We start from the raw sequence: 23,274 nt of genomic DNA, 5'->3' as shown, positions 1-23,274 counted from the left end.
CTGCGAAGGGCGCTTAGCGTGGCACCGGGTGTGCGGTCCCGGGCTCTTACTGCTCCTCTTACGGGATCTCGAACCATCGCCCCCACCGTGCCGGGCGGGGGCTAAGGGGACGCGGAGCTGGCCACCCCAAAGATATGTCTTTCAGGATTTGCTTATTTAAGCTGGTTGTTTTTTAAAAAAGAAGAAACTCAGAAAGAACCTTCCAACCTCCCCCTTTACCTGCCTAAAGGAGTTCAGATGGAGACACCTGCTTTAAGGAGGGAAGTATATAACGGGATCCGAGTGCTGCAGACGGAGAGCAACCCAGATAATTGTGCGCGTCAGAGTCCCCCCTGTCCCTTGGCTGGTGGGTGGTCTTGCAAGAATTTGTTTGCCGAATGCCCTGCCTTCTCGTCTAACCTGCTAACTGCTGCTTCTCCTTTGAAGTCCCAGACCTCTGCCTCCCTCTCAGACCAGAGGAGTGTTCGTGGAAGCCTCACCTGCCCTGCCTGCTGCTCCATATCATTAGGGGACCCTTGTATGTGCACGTGTAACGCATTTGGTTATTTCTCCTGTGAATCTGTTTCACGGCAGTTTGGTGATTAGACCTGCCAGCAGAAGTCAGAGGGTAGAAGGAAGGTTACTTCCCAACCCCACGGCGCCTCCCTTCCCATTTGACAGGTGCAGGGACATAGCTCAGAGTCACGCTGGGAATAAACTGCAGAGTGCGGATTCCATGTCGGGTTATGGGGACCCCAGGACAGGGCCAGGCCTGTCCACACTGACCCATGGCTGTGCAGCCCGGCCTCACCCTCGGCAGGACTGAGCCAGCCTCTGAGAGAGGGGCTCCTGCTTCCAGCGTCTTTCCTGGAGTCAAAGATGGAACACCTGCCAGGACTTGCACCCTCATCCACTCCCTGTAAACATCATGGTCATTAAGAGCCCGAGCCCCCCTGTCACCCCAGTCACCCTGACTCCCAGCTGCTCACTGCTCTGTGCCCCCTGCTCTGCCTGCCCCCCCACCTTCCCACCGCGCCTGCCCTAGCCCCCTACCTGCCTTCTCCGGTCTCTGCCAGCACCGGAGTATTGCTGGAGAGCACCCCACCACTTGGCCGACTGGGTTCACTTCAAGTTCACGGCCACAAACCTCAGGGGACACACAACACTCCCAGGTCCCTGGTTAATCCAGTCTCCTGCTCCCTGCGGGGAGCATCTCACGTGCCCCCTCCCTTCCTGACCAGCTCAGTGGTTCCACCCTTACCTGCATGACCTGGGCAGGTTACCGACCTTCCCCAGCCCCAGGTTCCTCCCTGTGGAACAGGGGTGATAATAGTACCCATGCCATGAATGTTATGAGGTTGTCTCAGCCTGGGTTCCCTGGAGGTAGAGCCTTGCCCTGGCTGGGTAGCTCAGTAGGTTAGAGTGTCGTCCCAATATACCGTGGCTGTGGGTTTGATCCCCTGGTCAGAGCACATACAAGAATCAACCAATAAATACACAGAAAAGTAAAACAACAAACCGCTGTTTCTCTCTCCCTTCTTCTCTCTCCAAAATAAAATTTAAAGAAAAGCAGAGCCTGAGACAACGGCTTAATGCACATTTATTTTGGAAGATGATCCCAGCAAACAGGAGTGAGGGGTGGAGAGAGCAAAGCAGGGCAGGGTGGAGGGCCAGCCTTGGAAGAGGGGTTGGGAGGGGCTGGCCACGGCTCTGGGCATCTGAATGTCCAGTCCTGCAGGACCTTCCAAGCCATCTGAAAGCAGCTCAGGGTGGAAAATGGAAGCACTTCTTCACCAATGTCGGTGCTCCCTTGGTCAAGGGCGACCCTTTAGAGCATTAGCTGCTCCCAGTCATGCATGTGCCTAAGTGGGCTTCCCAGAGTCCAGTGCCAGGTACTGGAGGAATTCCAAAGCAAGTAGGGAGAGATCTGCAGCCAGGGCCCGAGGCAAGACGCTGCCAAGCCGCACCTGGACACAGCTGCCGCCACCTGGGCACAACGGAGGAAGGTGCGGCCGAGAGGGTTTGCATGAGAAGGGGCCCATGAATGGGACAACGCACATAAAACCCTTTTTACAGTGCCCAGCACCGTTTGGGCATCCAAATATATTATTATTTTTATTAATGTAATCATCATCTCCTGTTCTGGCCCAGCCCGAAAAGCCACACTGAATGCTGTTTATCTGCCACAGAAGGTGGAGAAGCTTCTGGAAAACTCACTCTGTGAAATAAGAACCCAGGCCCCTGAGGGGAGGGTGTTATTTAGAGAGGCATTTGAGTTCCACTGTGAGTGATCTCTGGGAGCCTCTTCTGTGCCCGGCGACAGATAACAGCGACGCAGCAGCGGTGAAGGAAATCCTGGCCAGATGCCCTGTGCCGGCCCAGGGAAGGGTATCCCGCGGTTCTGGGAGAGGGAGGAAGGGCATGAGCACAGGACAGTAAGAGCAGTAACCTCAGGCTCAGGGTGAAGGGCGTGCACTTCTCTGTGAGGCTAGTGGAACCAGAGGCAGCCATCCCGACAAAAACCCAGCCCTTCTTTAGAAGAGGAACATTTTGGCTAGAGAAAGAAGGCATGACTCGGGCCCTGCAGGAGTCCTTACTGGGCAGGGTGGCCCCGCCATGTGGAGTGACATGTAGGCTCCGGGCCTGAGGGCACAGTGGCTCATGGTGCCATGCAGGGCAGCAGAGAGGCTGCAGGGTTTAGAGTTGGTGAATTCCAAGGTCGGCTCCTGCTCCCCCGCTTACTGCCTGTGTTGGTGGTTCTCCACTTCTGCCCCCCGCCCAGTCATTCTCCTGCTGCTCGGCCCTACAGACCCCATTCCTCGGACTTCTGTGTCCTCCTGCTTCCTGGCTTCCTGTTGGATCAGCCACTGAGACGCGCAGGGCTGGAGGGCAGGGGGCGAGGGGGTGGGGGCACTTCTTCCCCAGCCTCTTCCTGCTGGGGGGGGGGCGCCTGTGGCCGCCATTCCTTCCCCTCACCCCCTCAGCCTGGGGCGGGGGGCAGGGGATGACAGTGGCTTCTTGCTACCGTCGCTCCCCGATCCTCAACACCCTTGCTGATTTCCTTAACTGTCTGCAGATCTGTAACGGTCCCTTCTTTCAGTTCTCTTTAGCTAAGCCCTTTAAAAAAAGGTTCTTTCTTTATCTTTTAGCAACAGGAGAAGGGAAGGAGAAAGAGAGGGATAGAGACATCAGTGTGTGAGATGAACAGCAATCTATTGCCTCTCGCCCTCAGCCCTCAACCCGCAACCTGGGCTTGTGCCTGACCTGGAACAGAACAGGTGACCTGGGACAGTGCCCGATCCTCTGAGATGCACCAGTCAGGGCTTCAGCTAAAACCTTTTGAGGGGAATTCTGTTTTCTCCTGGGTTCTCAGCCAATATGCTCCCTTCACCACGTATTCGATGAAGTTCCTCTACTTCCTAAGCCCGAATCTGCCCTCTGGCACTCAGAAGGCCCCATCAATCAGAGCCCCTACCTTTTCTCACCTCCTTCAGCTGTACTGTCAGCAGCAGCAAAATGGTTTTCTCTCCGGCTTTGGAGGCTGAAACAAAAGTTCACTGTGAAAGAGGAGAGAAAGGGTTAGTACCTTTCAAACCTCGCCAGCTGTAACAAACGAAACGAAGCCCTGCAAAGGTAGAAAGGCAAAGCCCACCATTGCACCTGCTCCAAACCCTTCTCTCGCTCGCCCACTCCCGCCCTGGTCGCAAGGGTGTGTTCTTCTACACCTGTCACCTGGCTCACACAACCACACACAAGCATGTGGACACCACGTGATTTCGTTTGCAGGTGGCATTTTGGAACAGGCTGCGCAGGATCCTGGCCCCCTTCCCCACCCGACCCCCCACACCCCCCCCACCTGCCCAGAGTCACCTTTCTCAGCGGCTCCATCTCAACACCCCAATGCCCCCACTCAGAACATCACACCTACCCCAGGCAAGGGCACCCAACCGAGCCCCTGGGCGGCCGAAGCAGGTGGAGGATGTGCAGTTTATCACAGAACTGAGGTTTTAACTCCACAGCCATAACCCACAGCCCCGCTACTGCTCCGCCAAAGTCAGAGGAAGTAGCCCACCAGTCTCATTCCAGGAAGGATCTTCTTGGTCTACCCTCAAAATGCCTGCAGGGCCCACCTCCCTGCGTCCAGGCACGCTCCAAACTGCAGCCAGTCCACCCAAGCACGCTGTGCGTCCACACACTTGACCATCACAGCTCACAGGTTGATGCTCACAGTTGGAACGAAACGCTTCCTTGTTGGACTAAGTGTGTGTGCATTTTTTTTTTTTGCACAAAGAGACCGATGCAATCATACTGTGTATCTAAACCCCACAGCAGAGCCCGGACTTGGGGGTAGGCTTCCTTCCAGTCAGCCGCCCAGGGACCTTCACCCGGGAGGTTCCCTCCAGCCTGGAGGGGAGCTTGCCAGTCACCCTTGTGCCTGTTCCTACCCTGGCTTCTCCAATCTCTTTTCTGACTTTCTTTTGTCAAAGACTGACGTCTGGGAATCCCATTTGGGCTTAAAGAAACTGAGAGGGTGGGGGAGAGAGGGGAGGAGTCGTGTGACTTTCTGCCTGCAGTCCTCTCTGCTTCCCGCCCAGCTCTCTTCGTCCCGTGCCTCCTGGCTCTGCTCTCGAGCTGGCTCACAAGCTTCCCCTGGCGGTTCTCAGCAGCACTTAGACCAGCACGGTCCAGTAGAACTTTCTGCGAAGATGGAATGTTCTGTATCTGCACCATCCAATACTGCGGCCCCGTGAGGTTTCTGAGCACCTGTAATATGGCTAGTGCAATTGAGGACCCAACTTTTTAACTTAATTTAATTTGAACTGATGTTTTTAAGTTTAGTTTTAGAGAGACAGGAAGGGAGAAAGAGGGAGTTTTAGAGAAAAAGAGGTGGAGAGAAACATCAATGTGGGAGAGATACATTGATTGGTTGCCTGTCGCACGCCCCAGACCTGGAATCTGGCCCACAACCCAGGCATGTGCCCTGACTGGGAATCCACGCGGTGACCCTTTGGTTTGCAGGCTGGTGCTCAATCCACTGAGCCACACCAGCCAGGGCTAATTTGAATTGATTTTAATAGAAATAACCATTTGCATCTGGTGGCTACTGTTTTGGACAGTGCATGTTTAAACTATGTCAACTTGGTGCACATTAGTAAAAAGTGCAGCTTCTCAAGACTGCTTTCCATTGGCTGGAGGGTTTTGTAATAGATCCGCCCTGGCTGCCACATAAGTGCTGTGCCCTGGCAGTCGTGCAGGGCTCCGCCCCGGCCCCCGGCCCCAGGCCTCGCCCCCAGTGGCAGTGATAATGGCTACTGAGCTGGGAGCACTTAGTGAAAGCCAAGCACAGGCACGGGCAAGGTGGGTCACAGGGATTGTTGGAATTCACGCTGACAACTCTAGGAAGCAGGTGCTTACGCAGCTCAGCCAAAGTCAGTCAGCTGGGCGGGGAGGGACTGGTGGGCTTGTTCTGCAGGTGCCAGCAGGTGGGCACCCTCAGGGTCTTTCCTCCCACTGACTCAATCCCATTGCAAACTCCGAGGGGACCGGAGTGGGGACTACTGAGTCTCCGGGGTTCCTTCAGCCCCTGTTCTTGTGACCCTGGTGTGGGCCCCAGGGCTCTGACTCCGAAGCAAAAGCTGTCAGTGCCGAGCAGCCTGCCTCTGCACTGGCCTCGCTCTGCCGCCCTGAGGGGCCGGGCGGAGGCTGATGAGTAGCAGGCATTGCCTACACTTGCTCAGGGCCCCCTGCTTCGGGCTGGCTCCGCACCCTCGGCTGTTTTCTCGACCCCTCGGTGGTCAGGCCCTGAACTGCCAACGCTCGCCTCCCGCGGGGACTAGCCAGAGGACACACTGCATTGCCAAGTCTGGGGTCTGAGCAAGGCCTCGCCCAGCAGTTTAGAGACAAACGAGACCTTAGACAGGAGCTGAGTGCAGGCAATAGCTGCTGTTCCCTCCAGCTGATATAAAGAGTGGGGGTCAGATGGTAAGGGGGCAGCGGGCAGTGGAGCAAAACCACAGCTTGGGCCACCTTAGGAGCCAGATGTCCTGGCACCCAGTAGTGACCTCGGGTTCCTGCTGTGGGTGTGTGTGTGTTTGTATGTGCGTATGTATATATGTATGTATGGAAGATATATATATATGGAAGATTATATATATATGGAAGATTATATATATATATATATATATCAGACTGTTTTTCCATTTATTGATGCATTCATTGGTTGAATCTTGTATGTGCCCTGACCGGGGATGGAACCCACAACCTTGTCATATCAGGACGATGCTCATGGTTTGTTCGTTTGTTTGTTTAACAGCTTTACTGAGATATAATTCCCACACCCTAAATTCACCCATTTAAAACATACGTTGAATAGTTTAGTATATTCACAGAGTTGTGTAGCCATCACCACAATCAACTTTGAAACATGTCACTCACCCCAGAAGGAGCCCCTGTGCCCTTTAACACTCACAGCGCTTCCTACCAGCAGCTGTTCCCCAGCCCCAGGTAGCCACTCATCTGCTCGGGTTCTCCATGGGTTTGCCTGTTTTGGACACTTCATGTAAGCAAATCATACAACATACGGCCCTTGTATCTGACTGCTTCCCTTAGCATGTTTTCAGTGGTCATCTATGTTGTATCATTCCTTAGCAAGTACTTCATTGCTTTCTATTGCCAAATATTATTCCATTGTGTGTATTTACCACATTTTACTTACCCAGTCATCCATTGGTGGGCATTTGGCTTGGTCCCACTGTTTGGCTGTTATAAACATTCACGGGCAAGTTTCTGTGCGGACATCTGCCTTAGTGCCTCTTGGGTACATGGCCGGGAGTGGAGCTGCTGGGTCGTATGGGAACTCCGTCTTCAGCCTTCTGAGGAAATGCCAGATTGTTTTTCCAAAGCGACCGCACCCTTGTGCATCCCCGACCGGCAGCCCGTGAGAGTTCCGACTTCGCCACATCCTCCGGGACACGCGCTGTCTGACATTTTTATCGTAGACGTGCTAGTGCAGGTGCAGGGGCAGCTCCTTTTGGCTGTGATGTCTGTTTCCCTCATGACGCGTGATGTTGAACATCTTTCCATGCGCTTACTAGTCATTTATATATTTCCTCTGGAGAAATGTCTATTCAGATCCTTGGCCCACTTTTAATGGGTTATTTGCTTTGAGTTATTTGTCTTCTTATCATTCGGTTGTAAGAGTTCTTTTTTTTTTTTAATTGTTATTTATTTATTTTTGAGAAAGGGGAAGGGAGGGAGAAAGAAAGGGAGAGAAACATCAATGTGTGGTTACGTCTCACATGGTGGACCTGGCCCACAACCCAGGCCTGTGCCCTGACTGGGAATTGAACCAGTGACCCTTTGATTCACAGCCCACACTCAATCCACTGAGCTACACCAGCCAGGAGGTAAGAGTTTTTTTAATATTCTACATACAAGTCATTTATCATGGATATGGCCCATATTGTCTCCCATTCGACAAGTCATCTTTGCACTTTTTTGATGATGCCCTTTGTGGTGCAAAAGTTTAAAATTTTGATGAAATCTAATTTATCGTTTGTCTCTTTCTCGCTTGTAGTTGGTGTCACATATAAGGAACCATTGTCTAATCTAAGAATAAGAAGATTTATCTTTATCTTAAATATTTTTAACTTACTGATTTTAGAGAGAGGGAAGAGGGGAGAGAGAGGAAGAAACATCGATTTGTTGCTCCACTATCGATGCGTTCATTGGTTGAGTCCTGTACGTGCCCTCACCAGGGATCGAACCCACGACCTTGGCATATCGGGATGACGCTCTAACCAACTGAGCCACCTGCCCTGGGCTGTCCCCATGGTTTTTTTGTAAGTATTTGCTCTTACATTTAGGTCTTCGATCCTCTTGGAGCTAACTTTTACTTATGGTGTGAGATGTGGCTCTGTTGTTAGATGCACACATTTATATTTGTCACCGTTCTGAGGGACTGTCCCTTTATCATTATGAAATTCCCGTTTATCTTTAGTACTTTTTTATTTTAAATATTATTTTGTCTGATAATAGTCTAGTCCCTCCAGCTTTCTTATATTTGCTGTTTGCACGATATAGCTTTTCCCATCCTTTTTCTTTAAGTCTACTTGTATCTTTAACTGTTAAATGTATCCCGTGGACAGCCCATTGTTGGGTCTTGATTTTTAATCCAGTCTGATGATCTCTGCCTTCTGATTGCAGTGTTTGATCTATTTACATTGTCAGTAGAGTTGTATTTGGGTTTGCCATTTTATTAACACCTGTTTTCTAAATATCTCTCATCTTTTTGTGCCTCTTCCTCCTACACTGCATTTTTTTTGCATTAAGTGAATATTTTCTAGTAGAACATTTAAATTATTCCATTAACGATATTTTTTACTACATTTTTGGTTCTTTTCTTAGTGGCTGCTCTAGGGTTCACCTGTGGACAGGTAAGCTGTCCGCAGGAAAGGGCCTGAGTAGCGCGCCAGGGCAGGACAGTTGCCGGAGGAGGGACGGCATTGGACGAGGGGCCACGGCAGGGCGGAGGCGTTGAGCTGGCCACACGGTGGCCCCAGTGAGCAATAAGGCGGCTGCAGCTCAGTCAGAGCTTTGAGGGTTGCACCGCCCTCAGTATCTCCTCAGATTGTGTGAGTCCGGACAGATGTCTAGGTCTACGAAAACGCGTGTTCTAAAGTCTGGGCACGAGGTCTTGGTAGCCCTGTAGTTAGACTCCCCAGGCACCTGCCCCTGTGCCTGCATCCTGCACCTTGAACACGCCTCAGTGTGCACCCCAGGGCTGGTCCTCTGCCCACATGGACCAAGAGACCCAAGAGACCGTGGGAGCAGGGCTCACTGGGAATGTTGGCCTCTCCCCCTCCCTAGAGCACCCTGCAATTCAAGGCCTGATGTGGAAGTCAGTGGCTGGAGGGCAGGTAAAGCAGGAAGGGTGGGAGGAGGGCGGTGTGAAGGTGAGTTCGCTTTGGAGGTGCAGGGATGCCGAAAGCTTCTGCCTTCTTGGTTTAGCCAGTGGCCCTGCTGACAAGACAGAGGGTCCCTGTTGGGACCCCATTGCGAGTGCATCTGGAAATCCTCAGGAGTAAACCTGAGCACGAAGCAGGCAGAGCATGGGACGAAGTGAAGACCCAGGGTCTCCTACACACCGGCGATCAGTTCATATGCTGTGGATAGGGCCTCACACTGCTCTTTATGACTTCCATGGGGGCCCAGACTGGGGACGTGGGGGGTCAGAGTTCACCTCTGGTTGGTGGGGTTGAAGCTGAAGCATAACAAGGGGTCCTCTGCCCTTTAACCCTCAGGCCAGGCCCCAGCTGATGCCCAGTAGCAAGAGTTGCTGCCTACCAAGCTCTGGTTCAAGGTAGAGGTGGGGGTATGATGTCTGAGGGCCCCCAGGACAGACCTCTAAGGAGGGGGCAAGCCCTGAGCCCCCTGGCCTCCCACCCTGACCCACATCCCAACCCCAGTGCTGACTCCTGGATGCCGGGGACTCGGAGCCCCTCATGGGCTCTTCCCTGTGACGTTTGGGCCTTCCCACCTGTCCGCCTCTCACCCGTGGGCCCACAGCAGCTTTCACCAAACCCAGCCCCACTGGGGTGTGTGCAGGGTGCCAGAGGGGTGGTTTAGAGCCAGGCCAGCACCCTCGGGGTGAAGCACGCGGGACAGAGAATGCGCACGCACGGGGGAGGGGAGTGTGTGCCCAGCACAGGGCTGGGCCCCTTTCAACACCGCCGGTGGCTGAGCCTAAAGCCCCCCCTCCCCATCAGCTGCCCCAGCCCAGCCTCCCAGGGCACCCTGAGAGCAAGCATGGTCCCAAGGCCCTGCCAGGCGCTGCTCCTCCCCCCAGGAGGCCTGCACCAGGGAGCAGGGCAGCTGCTCGGCAGATGTGCCACCCTACACTCATCAGGCCGACAGAGCCTTTGGTCTCCACCCTGCTCTGCCCCCCCACCTTCCCTGCCATACCAATGCCTGGCCGGACCCTGTGAGCCAGCCTATGTCCCTATGTGGCCCAGATGGAGAAGGTAGGTCCTAGGGGGTGCGGGGCCCTGTGTAGGTTTCTAGGGAGAAGGGGGAAGAGGAGCAAGGCCTCTTGCCCAGCAGGGGCAAAGGCTCCCCAGTGTCTGCCCACATCCTACCTGCCCCGTAGCCTCTGCTCCTCCTGTGTAGGACCCTGAAGTGGGTGGGTACTCAGGAAGTAGTCCTGATCGGCCTAGAGTCGGAGACCTTGGGGAAAATGATCAATCTTGTTATTAGGGTTGGTAGGAACTGGCTTCTTCCCATTTATTCTGTTACTCATCCATTTTCAAATTCATCATTCATTCATTTATTCAGGATTCCCCAGCCTGGAAGAGGAGCTGAGACACGTGGCTGTCCCTGGGGAGAAGACTGAGGTAACCAAGGGTTCAGGGTTTGCCCCGCATTCCCACGTGAGATCCCCCACTTTCCCAGTGGCTCTGGTTTCTTGCTACCCGCTCCCTGTCCATCCCCTGCTTTTTACTCCAGGCCCCAACACAGCTGACTTCCTTGGCCTCTGGATCCTGGGTGGATCTGGCTAATGAGAGGCATTGGCAAAGGTAGGAAGGTGGAGATTAAAACAGGTGGTGCCCCAGCGTTGCCATGGCCACACGTCCTTCGGAGAGTGGTAATGATTCTTCGCTTATGCTAGGCCACAGATGCCTGAAAGGTCCCCAGGGCCTTTATAACCCTGTTCATAACTCTGTTTAATGCCACCTGTGTTAAAGCAGGACCCCCTCATGCACCACTGAGAAAGGGCTTTTTGTCAGGGTTCCAGGGGGCAGCTGGGAACCTGATCAAGGTCACCAAACTCCCAGAGACAATGCTCAGCGCAGAGAGCGGCAAGGACATGAGGAGAGGGACCAGCAGGACAACTGGGACCTGGACCCAGGAGAACCAGGGGAGGGGAGGGAGGAACAGAGAGGGTAAGAGCCATGGACCTGCCTCTTTGTGAAGGGCATGTTTTCTCTCTCACTTTTTTCTCTAATTTCTTAGAAGTTTTATTTTAGACTTACACAAAGAGTTCTTTAAGATATATCATCTACAGCATCAGTCTTTTGCTTGCATTAAAAAAACCCCACAAACTAAATTTGTTAAGCTATTCCTAAAACTTTAAAAAAAACCTTTTTTTGCCTCTGGCTGGTGTGGCTCAGTGAATTGATCTCTGGCCTATAAACCAAATGGTCACCAGTTCAATTCCCAGTCAGGACACATGCCTGGGTTATAGGCCAGGTCCCCAACAAGGGGCACATGAGAGGCAACCACACATTGGTGTTTCTCTCCCTTTTCTTCTCCCTCCCTCCCTTCCCCTCCCTAAAATAAATAAAATCTTAAAAAAAATTTTTTTTTTACTTCTGGCCAAGATGGAGGCATAGGTAGATATATTTGCCTCCTCGCACTACCAAAAAAAGGACAACAACAAATTTAAAATAAAAAAATAACCAGAACTGCCAGAAAATTGAACTGTATGGAAGTCTGACAACCAAGGAGTTAAGGAAGAAACATTCATCCAGACGGTAGGAGGGGCAGAGACAGGCAGCTGGGGGCAGCTGGTGGACGGCCCCTCCCGTCCCCCCCCCACCCCGTTTTTCACTCCAGGCCCAAAGCATCTGACTTCTTAGGCCTGTACGACCTGAGTTCCTTGGGGCGGTCCCACATTTGCATGCGGATAAACCGGGGAGAACAACTGGGGAACGAGACAGACTGTGCAATTCAGGGTTCCAGTGCAGGGAAATAAAGCCTCAAAGCTTCTGCCTGTAAAAACCTGAGGGGATTGTGATGGAAGGAGAAACTCTCAGCCTCACAGGAGAGTTCACTGGGGAGATTCACAGGGTCCTAGAACACGCACAAAACCACCACCTGGGAATCAGCACCAGAAGGGCCCAATCTGCTTGTGGCTAGTGGGGGAAGGGACTAAAAGTCAGCAGAGATCTGAGCAAGCCGCACTGTTTCCTTTTGGACCCCTCCCCTACAGACAGTACCACAGCCCAATGAGTGGGAATATGGAAGGCTCTGCCCCTTATTACACAGCAGGCATACGAAGACAAAGAAATATGACCCAAATGAAAGAACAGATCAAAGCTCCAAAAATAGAACTAAGTGATGATGAGATAGCCAACCTATCACATGCAGAGTTCAAAACGCTGGCAATCAGGATGCTCACTGAACTGATTGAGTATGGTCACAAAATAGAGGAAGAACTGAGGGCTATGAAAAGTGAAATGAAGGAAAATATATAGGGAACCAACAGTGAAGAGAATGAAACTAGGACTCAAATCAATGATTTGGACCAGAAGGAAGAACTAGACATTCAACCAGAACAGAATGAACAAACAAGAATTCAAAAAAAAAAATTAGGAGAGGCTTAGGAACCTCTGGGACAACTGTAAATTTTCCAATATTCAAATCATAGGGATGCCAGAAGGAGAAGAAAAAGAGCAAGAAATTGAAAACTTAAAAAAAAAAAAATGAAGGAGAACTTCCCCAATCAGGCAAAGGAAATAGACTTCCAGGAAGTCCAGGAAGCACAGAGAGTCCCAAAGAAGTTGGACCCAAGAAGGAACACACCAAGGCACATCATAACTACATTACCCAAGATTAAAATGAAAGAGAGAATCCTAGAAGCAGCAAGAGAAAAGGAGACAGTTGCCTACAAAGGAGTTCCCATCAGACTGTCAGCTGATTTCTCAAAAGAGATCTTACAGGCAAGAAGGGGCTGGAAAGAAGTATTCCAAGTCATGAAATCCAAGGACCTACATCCAAGATTGCTCTATCCAGCAAAGCTTTCATTTAGAATGGAAGGGCAGATAAAGTGCTTCCCAGATAAAGTGAAGTTAAAGGAGTTCATTATCATGAAGCCCTGATTACATGAAATGTTAAAGAGACCTATCTAAGAAAAGAAGAATAAAAATATGATTAGTAAAATGACAACAAACTCACAACTATCAACAACAGAACCTTAAAAAGCAAAAACAAACTAGGTGAACAACTAGAACAGGAACAGAATCACAGAAATGGAGATCATATGGAGGGTTATCAGTGGAGAGGGGGAGTGAGGAGAATGGGGGAAAAGGTACAGGGAATAAGAAGCATAATTGATAGCTACAAAATAGACAAGGGGAGGTTAAGAATAGTATGGGAAATGGAGAAGCCAAAGAACTTATATGTAAGAGCCATGAACATAAACTAAGGGAGATAGGGGAATGCCAGTGGGAGGAGGGGAGCAGAGTGAAAGGGAATAAGGGGGAGGAAAGAAATGGGACAACCGAAATAGCCTAATCAATAAAATATATTAAAATAAAAGCAATAAAATTTTTATTGATTTTAAAAAATTATTTATTTATCTTCAGAGGGGAAGGGAAGGAGAGAGGGAGAGAAATATCAACGTGTGGTTGCTTCTTGTGAGTCCCCTGCTGCGAACTGGCCTGCAACCCAGGCATGTGCCCTGACTGGGAGCTGGACCACTGGTTGTTCGCTTTGCAGGAGGAATCAAACAATCAATCCACCGAGCTACACCAGCCAGGGCTACTGATTGATTTTAGAAAGAGAGAGGCAGGGAGAGAGAGGAGAGAGAGAGAGAGAGGAAAATTGATTTGTTGTCCCACTTACTTATGCACTCATTGGTTGAATCTTTTTTATTGATTGATTGATTGCTTTTATTGATTATGCCATTACAGTTGTTCTATTCCCCCCTTCATTCCCCTCCACCCTGCACACCCCCTCCCCCACCATTCCCCCCTTTAGTTTATGACCATGTATCTCAAGTTCTTTAGATTCTATATTTCCCATACTATTCTTGCCCCCTATCTATTTTCTACCTACCGTCTATGCTACTTATTTTCTGTACCTTCTCCCCCCTTCTCCTCCTCCCACTCCCCTGTTGCTAACCCTCCATGAGATCTTCATTTCTATGTTTCTGCTTTTTTTTTTTTAAGATTTTATTTATTTATCTTTAGAGGGGAAGGGAAGGAGAGAGGGAGAGACACATCAATGCATGGTTGCCTCTTGTGCATCCCCTGCCGGGAAGTGGCCTGCGGGGAATCGGCCTGCAACCCAGGCATGTGCCCTGACTGGGAATCGAACCTCGATTGTCTGGTTCACAGGCCCATGATCAATCCACTGAGCTACACCAGCCAGGCCTGTTTCCGCTTTTGATCTAGCTGTCCTTTTAGTTTGCTTTTATTTTAGGTGTGGTTGTTAATAAGTGTGAGTTTGCTGTCCTTTCGCTGTTCATCTTTTTTATCTTCTTTTTCTTAGATAAGTAAGTCCCTTTCACATTTCATGTAATCAGGGCTTGGTGATGATGAACTCCTTGAACTTGATCTTATCTGAGAAGCCCTTTATCTGCCCTTCCATTCTAAATGAAAGTTTTGCTGGATAGAGCAATCTTGGTTGTAGGTCTGGTTTTCCTGACTTGGAATACCTCTTTCCAGCCCCTTCTTGCCTGTAAGGTCTCTTTTGAGAAATCTGCTGACAGTCTGATGGGAACTCCTTTGTAGGTGACTGTCCCCTTATCTCTTGCTGCTTCTAGGATTCTCTCCTTCATTTTAATCTTGTCTAATATAATGATGATGTGCCTTGGTGTGTTCCTGTTTGGGTCCAACTTCTTTGGGACTCTCTGCGCTTCCTGGATTTCCCGGAAGTCCATTTCCTTTGCCAGATTGGGGAAGTTCTCCTTTATTTGTTCAAATAAGTTTTCCACTGGTGGCTGTTCCTTTCCCCCTTCTGGTACCCCTGTAATTCGGATGTTGGAACGTTTAAAGATGTCCTGGAGGTTCCTAAGCCTCTCCTCATTTTTTTGAATTCTTGTTTCTTCATCCTTTTTTGTTTGGTCATTTTTTTCTTCCTTCCGGTCTGCTCCCTTGATTTGAGTCCCAGTTTCCTTTTCATTACTATTGGTTTCCTGTGCATTTCCATTCATTTCAATTAGTTTAGCTTTCATATGTTTCTCTAATTTGTGACTAAAATCAACCAGTTCTGTGAGCATCCTGATCGCCAGTGTTTTGAACAGTGCATCTGAAAGTTTTGCTATTTCTTCGTTGCTTAGATTTATGGGCTCTGGGGCTTTGAAATCTTCTTGAGCCATTTTTGGTCTATTCGCGCCCGTTAAGTATGAGGAGCTGAGCCTTAGGTGTTCACCAGGTCCGCCGCCCAGGTCGCTGGGTTGTGACGCTGTATGCGGGGCGGGGTCAGAGCGGGGAAATGGCGGCCCCTTCTGCTGCCTCCCAATCCCTGGGGCCTGCTCGGTCCCGTCTCACCGCCCACTTCCTCGCTGGTCTATCTGGGCACGAATGCGGGACCACAGTCAACCCACCGCCCTGCGCCTTCGCTGGTTCCGCTGGTCGCTCACTGGGTGGCTCACTGTGTCTGCCCTTTGCAACCCCACGCCTGGGACCCTCGCACCTGAGTCCGTCTGACCGAGTTTTCCTGTGCAACTCCGCTCCACCGGCTGCTGGCTTCGCCCCTCTTACAGGTCAGGCTGAAGAATTTGTTGTTATCAGACTTCCAAAAAGTTCAATTTTCTGTGTTCTGGCTGTGTTTTCTGTTGCTAATATTTTATTGTCTCTCAACTTGGTTGTGTGAGAAAGCACGGCGTCTCCACCTACGCCTCCATCTTGGCGGAAGTCCCTGATTCTTGGTTGAATCTTGTATGTGTCCTGACCGGGTATTAATTACACCAGCAACCTTGGAATGTTGGGGTGACACTCTGACCAACTGACCCCCTGGTCAGGGCTGAAACTTCCTGACATTTAAAATTTGGATCTTCTAAGTCACTTAAAAATTTTTTGAACATTTTATATACCTATTTTTGGAGAAAGAAGAGAGGGAGAAAGAGAGGGAGAGAAATATTGATGTGTGTGAGAGATACATTGATTGGTTGCCTCTCACATGCCCCTAACTGGGGATGGGGCCTGCAACCCAGGCATGTGCCCTGACTGGGAATCAAATGGGTGACCTTTTGGTTCTCACAGGCCAACACTCAATCTACTGAGCCACACCAGCCAGGGCTAAAATTTTTAATTTATTTTTCATTTATGGAATTCACTTTTTTTCAGTGCACAGGTCTGGGTTCCAGCCAATGCACAGTATGGTGTAACTACTACAATTAAGACAGAGACCACTTCTCACAGCCTCACACTGCTCCTACGCTCCCCCCCCCCCCCAACCTGTGCTCTTTTCCCATCCCACAGTTTCCCTCACCTGGGGCAGCTGGAGAGTGGGCTGCCTTTCTCGGGGGCCATCAGCGTTCCCTGGGCACATGGGCCATCTTTTCTACACAAACCACACCCCTGGGCCAGAGCACAGGGAGGAGGCCCCAGCAGGCCACTCCCTCTACCCTCCCAGTGCAGGGAAAGAGTGGGAGCACGTCAAGGTGGAGGGTACTCAGGGGGGACAGCCCCAGGAAGCTCTGGGCTTCCAGAGTGTGGCGTCTGTGTGCCTTGTGGCTCTGCCTGCTCCAGGGCCTCAGAGAGGACAGCTGGTGGCAGTGAGGCAGCCACCCAGAACCCGCAGAAGACAGGCTTTGCTCTGTGGAGCAGCGCTTGTGTTTATGTCCCTATCGCTTCTTCTACTGCCTGCCCCGCGCTGGGCTCGGCCACATCCCCACTGCTGAGGTGCGGTTCCATGTGGTTGAGAGCGCGGCGTCCACCGCGCTCTTTATAAACAGGCACACCACGGCTCAGAGAGGCTGGAGCGCCTCACCCAAGTTCTGCAGCCAGGACCTGGACTCAGGTCTGTCTGACTTCACATTGGCCGCACGTCACTCCTGGTTTAGGCTGGTTCAATACTGTGCTTTGTTTCACTAGTTTGCTGTGTGCCTTTGGGTGAACTGCCCAACATTTTTGAACGTCGGTGTCTTCGTCTGTAAAATGAAGGTGATACAGACTCCTGTCTGTGTAGCTGTTGGGAGAATTGGATGTGACCCTGGCATTTGGGGACCAGCAGGTTACCTGCTGCAGTGTTATAGGTTGAGTTATGTTCCCCCAAACTCATATGCTGAAGTCCTAACCCCTAGGAATGTCACATCTTTCAGAAATGCGCTCATTGCAGATGTAATGAGTTAAGATGAAGTCATTAGGGTGGGCCTTAATCCAATACAACAGATGTCCTTGTAAAAAGAGGAAATTTGACTACAAATACAACCCAGGGAAATCCCCATGTGAAGTCAAAAACAGAGGCCAGGGTGATACTCCCATAAGTCAAGGAACACCAGAGCTAATGCTAAGATCACAAGAATGTAAGCTGACTGGGTTGTTCAAGTTCAAGGGGTTAGAAGAGGCCACGCAGCTGCTTCTTTGTCAGTGGAGATTCTACTAAGGTCCCCTTCATAGTGGCTGGTTGTGGCGATGAAATGCAGTAACATGTTTAAGGTGCTTAGTGGTGTCGAGGTGTATTGAGGCCTCATAAGTGTTACCTACCTGCATGTGCGTCTTTGGTGAGCCCAGCATGTGGCCCGCCCCCTCCGGGACATCCCATCCATTCCCAGCAGGGCCCTGGCCGGCGTGTTTCCTCAGCCTTGAGCTGCAGCCTGGTGGTGAGCAGTCCCGCTCTTCACAGCTTGGGACAGCGGTTCCTCTGTCCAGGCCCCCCCCCCCGCCGCCCTGCCCCATCCTTCCTGATCCTCAAACCACAGAAACAACACGGGGTTGTGTTACCGAACAGGGTCCAAGGGGGGCAATATTTGGCCCACCCAGGGATGCCAAAAAAACCTTACAGAACAGATATACGGGGGCCGGACTCCAGAGGATGGTACACTAATACCAGCCGGACCCCCTACTGGGCCCGATCGTCTGCCACCAATTGGAAAGACATCTCTCAATGCCAGAGATTTGTGAAAAGGAAACAAAATGTTTATTTTTAATGCTATTCAGACCTAATGCCTTCATTAAAATATCAGAGTCCTTTAGGGTATACACCTACACACACACACACACACACACACACACACACACACAGGGCTCCCTTCTCCCCTGTCCTAACTCCCAGGTACCATAAATCAGGAAAAGAGCACACATCCGTTTTTTCCAGGCCACCAGCACCATCAGCTGCACCATCAGCCGTGCTGACGTCCAGGCAGGATCTCGAGTTAATCCAAAGTCATGCGGCACCCTCTCACGGTCCACTGGCAAGAGTTCTTTGTACCCATTTTTCCAGTCAAAGTCTCTCCTGCTTTCCAGGCCACGCGGCCAAAGGGGGCACCCCAAAGCCATGTGGGCCTCTTCTACCAAAGCTGCAGGGGTTCGCACTCCACCAAAAGCATGTGGCTGTCTTCTTCACCTGGCTGCAGGGATCTCCATTCTGGCAAAGCTGTGTGCTTTTCCCTTTCACCTGGGAAAGAGGGGGTCCGCACTCTGCCAAAACCGCGTGGCTCTCTCTCTCATTTGGGCAAGAGAGGGTCCTAACTCTGCCCAAAACCGTATGGCTCTCTCCCCAATGGCTGCTGTGTCTGGATTTAAATCCTGGCGCCAATCTTCCTCTGTACCCCTATTTCCGACTCCTCCCACAGTCAGTTACACCTGCCAGTATTTCTGTATTATTACAAGTTTACTGGGCTCCCATCGTGAGTCTGGACAGGTATAGCCCCATGTCCTAGAGCCAATCTTCTCCGAGCTTTCATGCAGGCGCTGTAACTCGGGGACCTGCCCCCCAGTTACATCCTGGGGGGGAATGACTTCATCCCCCTGGCTCCAAGCCTGGCCACAGCCATTTAACATATCCAAGTGACCCGCCAAAGGCTATAGATATGTTAAATGACCAGGCCATGGATTAGCTGCAAGGCTGTGGCTGTACAAAACAGCCCTGCTTGTTCCTGCTCCATGTGTCCCTTCCCCCAACTCACACCTGTGGGGGAAGGGGTGAGGACATCTTATATGTCTCTCCAATATTCCTATACACCTTGAGTTCTGAACACCATTTCAAATCTTTTTTGGGGCCCCCCTCTTGGCTGCACCCTGTATCAGTTGGGCACACTTCTTCTCTAGACCACTGAGTTCCAGGTGGGACTCAGGACCCCTGGACGCACTGTCCCCTTGCCCAGTCCTTTCGGGCACTCCTGGGACCTGCTACTGCAAAGCGAAGCCTTCTCAGTGAGGTGGGAGCCATGAGACAGCCCCTGTAACTTTTCCCTGCGTGAGCAGGCCCCCCTTCCTTTCTCCTGTCTAGCCCTAGACTCCCACCCCGTGTTGTCCCCAGACCAGCTGTCAGGCCGAGGGGCCTCGCTGCGGCCTTGGAAGCGCTGTCTCAGGAGAGAAGGAGGAGGAGGAGGAGGACGGGTTGAGAGAAATAGGGGAGACCTGGTCCTCAGGCTGACAGGGATCAGCGCGGAGCCTCGGCTCGCCCACGCCCACCCGCTCTGCACGGCCCAGTCTGCCCACCGCGGGGCCTGCGTGGGTGTCGGGGTCCCAGCCGGCTCCTGGCTTGGAGACCTGGGAAACACTGCGATTCCAGGACCCTGGCCTGGTCAGAAGTCCCCCCAGACTCCCCTCGGTTGAGGTCTGACATCTGCTCCTCCCCAAGAGGGCCCAAGAGAGTGGAGCAGGCCCAGGGCCTGCCAGGGTCCTTTAGACCCCGGGGACCTCTGCTTTCTTGACTTTCTGCCCCTCCCCCTCCCCCTCCCCATCAGAAGCTACAGGAGCAGCTGAGCAGCGTGAGGGGTGCCCTACCCACAGCTCCCAGGCGGGACCCCCACAGGGTTGTAACGTTGACCCTGGGGTGACCGGCTGGCAGGAACCAAACACCTGTCCCCACAGCGCTGTCTGTGCTCTGACCCCTCCACACACACACACATGCACATGGAATGCTCAACCCAGGAGCCAACCCAGCCTGCCCCTCAGGAGGTCAGAGTGGGACAGCTGGGACACCCTCCTCTCCCAGTGAAGTGTTAAGAAGACACGTGGGACGAATGTCATGACCCCTTGCCCCCTCCCATGACCTCACGCTGCAGCTACTCTAAGCCAGCTTCCTCCAGAATCCGGAAGCCACTCCGGGAGTTCCCTCTGTCCAAGATGGCTCTGTCATCTTCCTGCCACCTTGAGGCCCAGATATGACCTGAGAAGAGTCCCCTATTCCCTTAAGCCAACCCTGACACCTTGGACAGAATTGAGGCCCCCTCTTTCCCCACTCAGAGCAACAACATTCCTATCGCAGGGAAGGTCCTGAGCCCTGGTTCTAAGCTGCAGGGGCTTGAGCTAGACCTGGCTGATCAGCGCTCCAGAGCCTGTGGCCCCTGCACCCGCATCAAACACGGGCGGGCCTCCTGCACCTGGATGGGGCCCCTCCCCCTGGGGGCAGCACCTCTGGACCCTGGGCTTCAACCAGGTCTGCCTGGGACAAGAGAAGACACAGAGGTCCGCAGCAGGATTTTATGGGGTGGCCTCTGTCCCCACAAAGCAGGGGCTTGTCTATTCTGACTGCAGGAGTCCCCAGGGGACTGGGCTTTCCCGGTCAGAATTCCTCCTCTTTTTTTCCCCTCTTTGTCCAGGTGTCATGTTCCGCAGGGAGTCCCCTGGATAAGCAAGAAGGACAGATGTTCTGACCCCTTCCGTGACAGAGTCTAGTAGTGAGGAGGGAAGTGGTTTGAGTGAAATGCTGAGCTAAGCAGATTTTCGGAGTATTTGAATCAACCAAACACAGCTGGTGAGGGCGGGGGTGATGAGGATGTCTAAACAGAGGATGTGACTGTGGGAAGGATCAGCCGGACCAATGACGATTGCACTCGGAAGCAGGGCAGGGGTGAGGCGGTGAGGGGTGGGGGGAGGATGCTGAGGTGCTGAGCTGAGCCAGGAGCGAATCCCAGGGCAAAATGAGAAGCCTCCACACCACAGTCATTTAAAGGAAACCACGAAATCCCAGGATCTGAGCGTTGAAATGAGAAAAAGACACAGAGACTGGAATTTCTGAGCAGTTCTGAGTTTCAGGACCTGCTCCAGTTGTGAGTCTGAGGCCAGAGCAGAAGCTACGGCAAAGGGGTGGGAGCCTGGTTGCAAAGAATCAGGGGGAGGGACCTTGCTGACCAGGAAGGAGAAGGAGGTAGTGCTCGTTCTTAGCAGGGTCCGAGGAGCAGAGGGCCAGGGCCTGGGGCCGGCAAGGGACCCCGCCCCGCTTCCTGGGCCTCAGGCCATGGAAAGAGAGAGCGCTGCACATTGGGAGGGCGGGGGACAGGAGATCTAGAGATCATATGACAGGCCTGGCCCAGTCAGGGACTTCCAGGCTGTGCCCCAAAAAGCTCTGAGGAGGCGGCAGTTAGTGAGCAGGGGGAGGAAGCCCCAGCTGGGGCGTGCTGGGTGCCGATCGTAGTAAAGCTGCACTTGTGTGTGTCAGACAGAGCGTGCACCTTGCAGAAGCCCGGATGCCTGTGACAAGCCCACCTCTGATCCTGCCATGCCCTTGCTCAGCCCAGAGACTAGCACACGGGGCACCGCCCATTTTGCCACTGAAGCCCTCACTGCCCACCTCGCCCCACAGAACGGAAGCCCCAGGAAGGCCTTTAGTTTGCCACTTCATTCTGGTGTGTGGAGGTGCTCACTCACTGAGCATATGTAGAATTTTGGCCTCGCAGCCAATCCATGGCAGCGCTATTGTTGCTCTCACTTTGCAGGTGGGAAATGGGGTTTCCAAGAGAGTCTGTGGTTTGTTCAAGGTCATGCAAAGCCAGAGCGGTGGAGCCAGGGTGCATGCGACTCAGCCCAGCTGGACTCCAGAGCCTCGTGTCTAGCCAAGTTCCCAGGAAAGGGGGGTATCTGAGGAACAGGAATCCAGACAGCCAGGCCCGAGAGGGTGGGTCCCCTAGAGGGAGGTTGTGGGCAAAGGCAGCGTCATCTGCCCAGGCCTGCACTGAAGGGCCAGAGTTGGATGGGTGGGGGTCTTGTCCAGCTGCCCTGTAGACCTCTCTGTTCTCTTCCTAACGCTCACACTGGGCTTCTTTCAGTTCCCTTTGGGTGACACAGCTTCCCCCCACCGCACGCTCATGCACACACACACACACATACACACACACTCACTCTAGCTTCCACCGGAACCAGGCCTCCCACCACAACCTCCAACTGATGCCCCAGCCAGAGAAAGTTGAGGCGGGGGCCACCTCACCCCTGGGAGTGAGGGACCTGGACACACATCTCTGTGGAGGCTCCTGGGGCAATGGAGGCCACATCTCCCTTCCCCCTGTGCCCCTGGGGTCGGTGTATAGCCTCACTTCCCCTTTGCTGTGCTTCACCAGAAGGCAGCATCCGGAGGCAAAGGGACCACTCACTGTGGAAGATCCTGAGTGGTGCTCTCTGCCCTGCCCCCCCCCCCCATGCCATGCCTCTGGCCCAGAGTGGTTCTTGGCTTGAGTCCCCCTGGTCCTGGCAAGTAAGCCCCAAGCCGAGCAAAGCCCCTGAACAGCCTGCATCCCTGGAGCCTCACCAGAGCTGTGAGCGCAGTCATATCCCCCACCCCCCAAAGATAAACAATAGGCTTACAGGACCTGCTGAAGGTCACTTAGCTTGTACCCAACAGAGCTGGACGGAAGCTCAAGTGCGGTGCCCCTCCCCTACACGTGGCCCACACGTGGCCCCCGCGTGGCTCTTGGTGAAGTGCGGAGTCTCTAGGGATGTGGATCTCCCCAGAACAAGGGGGAAGGTGTGGGGAGCAGAGTGCAGAATCCTGGTCTTGGTCCTCAAGCCTGTAGGCAGGGGGCATTTGACCATAAAAGGAGGCTCTTCCCGACTATGGCTCCAGCTCCATGGGCGAGTCCGACAGACGCTGTTTTCTATGAAGTGTTACTGGCCTCCAGTGCACACTGCTCTCATTTTGTGGGTGACCACTTTCAACGAAATAGCAGTTCCATTTTTAAAGAAAAAATACAAAACAATCTACCTACCCACTTTTGCTCCAACCATGTGTTAAATTTGCAAATACATGAAAGAGTGAAATACTCAGCAGATACAAATAGTAAAGTGCAATTACATTTCATTTTATATTAGGGCTACAAGGAGTGGGGGATACAGAGGGCGACAGAGAAGAGAAGAAAGAAAAAGGGCCCCGGAACAAGTGATGTTACAGTTCACGGGGAAAGACCAACGACCCAGGTTTTCCTCGAGGGAAGGAGAGGATCGAAGTACTGATTCATCAGCTAATATTCTATTTGTTAAAAACACAGGCGCTAAACTTTCACGGGCAAATAGTACTTTCTGGAACTTAACGTATTTTATTTGCTATCTAAAATTTAGTCCTTTAACTTGAAAATGTTCTTCTTTAAAACATATATTTTTTTAATGAACGATGACTGTAGAAAACCGTGGG

This window comes from Artibeus jamaicensis, unplaced genomic scaffold, assembly GCF_021234435.1.
Source record: "Artibeus jamaicensis isolate MK-2021 breed Jamaican fruit bat unplaced genomic scaffold, CSHL_Jam_final scaffold_3307, whole genome shotgun sequence".
Classification (NCBI taxonomy): domain Eukaryota; kingdom Metazoa; phylum Chordata; class Mammalia; order Chiroptera; family Phyllostomidae; genus Artibeus; species Artibeus jamaicensis.
The sequence above is the reverse complement of the archived record's forward strand: the minus strand, read 5'-3'. Positions refer to the sequence as shown.